The sequence below is a fragment of the Ursus maritimus genome, unplaced genomic scaffold (assembly GCF_017311325.1).
Source record: "Ursus maritimus isolate PB19 unplaced genomic scaffold, ASM1731132v1 scaffold_32, whole genome shotgun sequence".
NCBI lineage: Eukaryota > Metazoa > Chordata > Mammalia > Carnivora > Ursidae > Ursus > Ursus maritimus.
The window spans coordinates 17,801,412-17,805,346 of record NW_024425786.1 but is presented as its reverse complement, the minus strand read 5'-3'; the positions used below and the strand labels follow the sequence as shown (position 1 = coordinate 17,805,346).

At 42.0% G+C, this 3,935-nt stretch overlaps 1 pseudogene; it reads left to right on the top strand.

Moving 5' to 3' along the window:
- The first annotated feature begins 844 nt into the window (after window positions 1-844).
- Window positions 845-1,678, top strand: LOC103666786 (annotated as a pseudogene).
- Window positions 1,679-3,935: the final 2,257 nt, after the last annotated feature.

Sequence of the window (3,935 nt, the reverse complement as noted above, 5' to 3'; positions counted from 1 at the left end):
TGTGAGCATTAAATGACAGGCACAGGAAAATGCCCGCACACAGCAGGCGTTCACACATGGTGGCCTTTCCTAAGGATGATGCGTTCACCTAGTCAGCACTTGCACAAGATGGCGTTGCAGATCTAGGCCTTTTGCTGGCAAACAGTTTTGGGGACAGGAGCAGCACGGTGTTATGGAAAGTGCTCCAGACAAAGAATTAGGGCCCCTGAGTTTAAGCTTCAGTTCTGTCACTTACCTGCTGTGGGCAGATACTCCTTCTCCCTAAGCTAGAGTGTCCCTCCCCCATAAAACGGGGATAAGGGGATTCATCTGGACTAGATAATCGAAAGTAGTCCCAGCTCTGACATTCTGGGATTCCTTGAGGTGGGACAGACTCATTTAGTCATTCAACAAACACTCCAAGTGCCCACAGCGGAGACAGCACTGCAGGAAATAAAACATCTAGGGTACGAATTGTCTTCAGGAAGAGGGGAGGAAATTTGCTGGGAAATGGTTATTTTTCGCCATTAAAATCTGTGTGCAAGTGGATATCCAAAAGCAGAAAACGAAGAAAACCAAAACTCCTTCCATCCATACCTCGTACCACACGTATAAAAAATCCCCCTATTGGGGGCGCCTGGGTGGCACAGTGGTTAGGCGTCTGCCTTCGGCTCAGGGCGTGATCCCGGCGCTCAGGGATCGAGTCCCACATCAGGCTCCTCCGTTATGAGCCTTCTTCTTCCTCTCCCACTCCCCCTGCTTGTGTTCCCTCTCTCACTGGCTGTCTCTCTCTCTGTCGAATAAATAAATAAAATCTTTAATAAAAAAAAAAATCCCCCTATTGGAGAGAGCGGACATCCGGCTTGTGAACAGCCATCTTTGTTTCGTACCCGATGAAAGAGTGATTTAATAAATGAGCGATGTTGAGAAGGAGAAGAAGGTTTTTGTTCAGAAGTGTACCCAGTGCCATACTCTGGCAAAGGGAGGTAAGCACAAAACTGGGCCAAATCACCATGGTCTATTTGGGTGAAAGACAGGTCAGGCAGCTGGATTTTCTCACGTGGATGCCAACAAGAACAACGGCATCGCCTGGGGAGAGGAGACACTAATGGATTATTTGGAGAATCCCAAGAAGTACATCCCTGGAGCAAGAATGATCTTCACGGGCGTTAAGAAGACAGGGGACAGTGCAGAAACTGGATAACTCATCTCAAAATAGCTACTAAGGAGGGGCATCTCGGTGGCTCAGTCGGTTGGGCTTGTGCCTTAAGCTCAGGTCATGATCCCGGGGTCCTGGGATCGAGTCCCACATCCCATTCGGGGAGCCTGCTTCTCCCTCTCCTTCTGCCTGCCGCTCTCCCTGCTTGTGGTCTCTCTCTCTGTCAAATAAATAAATAAAATCTTTAAAAAAAAAAAAAAAGCAAAAATCTACTAAGGAGTAATAGTTGGCCATAGCCTTATCTATTAATAAACAAAAACGTTTCATGACTTTTTAAATGTGTACCGTATTTAAATTGATCTCGTCCACCAGAATTCAGATCATGACTGGCTGATAGACTACTTCTTTTGGACAGTCCTGGTGGAAGTAAGATTGGCCTGTGGTGAAGTGCACGTGATCAGCTTTCTGAACTTTGCTAGGAATTCTGGTTCCGCAAGTGCTGTCACTGTTTTCCCCTTCTGAAGATATGACTGTAATTGATTAGTAATGTTCAGCTGTTCCAGCGATGGTAAATGCCAGCTCTAAACCAGTAGGAGATTGGTTTTATATTAGATTTATATAACTAGTTATATTAATATACTATATATATATAAAACATATTTAATATATCACTGTCATAGAGAACAGCAAGACTCCTCTGTGTTTCAGGTTGTGTTCGTTGGCCTGTTAATGGCAAGGGCTGAAGATTACCTGGCAATGTCCACTTTTTCTTTTTTTTTTTTTTTAAGATTTTATTTATTTATTTGACAGAGATAGAGACAGCCAGCGAGAGAGGGAACACAAGCAGGGGGAGTGGGAGAGGAAGAAGCAGGCTCATAGCGGAGGAGCCTGATGTGGGGCTCGATCCCATAACGCTGGGATCACGCCCTGAGCCGAAGGCAGGCGCTTAACCGCTGTGCCACCCAGGCGCCCCTATGTCCACTTTTTCTTTGTGGTCTTCACTATGCCAATTTAATTAACATTCTCTGCATCGAAAATGTTGCCTTTTGCCTCACGAATGGCATTTTAGTGTGGTTTATGTATCGTATTAAATAAGGAATATTTAGCACTTCTCACATTTTGTAGACGATCTCTAAGGTCAGATGCTTTTAAAATTCAGTGTGACAAGATGTGGCAGCAAACTTGGCTTGTGAATTTTGTACTAAGACTAAGTCATAATTCAGGATTGTCTTCTAAACAGTTACTCAAAGACACAACTGTAGAATCCCCACATACGTATGATTGGTAATGGTGCTTCTGCCAACCCGTTAGAAGGACTGGAGGAGATATGTCAGCACAGATGTGTAAATTATGTGATAAGACTTAAGATAATTAAAAACAAAATCACATATCAAAATAAAAATTAACTCATACTGGATCAAAGACCTAAGTGAAACTTAAAACTATAAGACTTCTTTTTTTTTTTTTTTAAGATTTATCGATTTACTTGCAGTGGGGGAGGGGCAGAGGGAGAGAGAGGAAATCCCAAGCAGACAGCACGCTGAACACGGAGCCTGATGCCGGGCTAGATCTCATGATCCTGAGATCACGACCTGAGCCAAAATCAAAAGTCCGATGCTTAACCGACCCACCCTGGCACCCCAAAACTATAAGGCTTCTTGAAGAAAACATTAGGAAAAATCCTCTATCATCTTGGATAGTGGAACATTTCTTAGATACAAATACCCCAAACCATAAAGGGAAAATTGATCAATTGAATTTCATTAATATTAAAGACTTTTGCTCTTCAAAAAACACCATTAGGAGAATGAAAGGACAAGCCACAAAATTAAATAAAATGCTTGCAAACAACAACAAAAAATTAAATTGTTAAAAATAATAAAATAAATGAAATGTAATCAAAGTAAATAAAAACAAAAAGTCATAAAATATAAAAAATAAAACACAAGCAATAAAATGTTTGCAAATCAGACATCTGATAAGGACCTTTTTGTCCAGAATCTATAAACTCTTAAAAAACTCAATAATAAGAAAATAGCCAACCCAATCTACAAACGGGCAAAAGATTGGAACAGACACTTCACCAAATAAGGTGCACAGATGGAAAGTGGGCATGAAAAAATGTCCCATATGAAACTGTAAAAATTAAAAAGACCAGCTATGTCGTGTTGGTGAGCATGGAGAGTAACTGGAATTCCTGTTAGTAGGAATGTAAAACAGTACAACCGCTCTGGAAAAGTCTGGCATTTCCCTAGAAAGCTGAACACACGGCAGCTGCGTGATCTAGCCATTCTACTCCGAGGCTTTTCCCCAAGAAAAATGAAAACCTATATCCATACTAAGATTTGTGCCTGAACTGTCACACCCGTATTATTTGTCAGAGGCCCATACGTGAAACCATCCAAATGTCCATTAACAGGTGAGTGGACAGACTATTCAGTGTGGTACATCCACGCCATGGAACAAATGAATGAGCTTAGCCGTACGAATGAACGCGCTACGGCTACACACGACAACATGGATGACTCGCAAAATGATTGTGCTGAGTGGAAGAAGTTAGACAAAAGAGAGTACATACTGTGTAATTCCATGTTTTTGCAATCGTAGGAAGGATAAACTAACCTATAGTGAGGAACGCAAAGCAGTGTTTGCCTGGGGATTGGGGAGTGTGCAGGAAGGGGAGGGAGGGATTTCAAAGGGGCTTTTGGGGGTGATGGATATGTTCATTGTCTTGATTTTGGTTATAGCTTCAACAGTGTATCCATATGTCAAAACTTATGAAGCTTTACATTTTTTA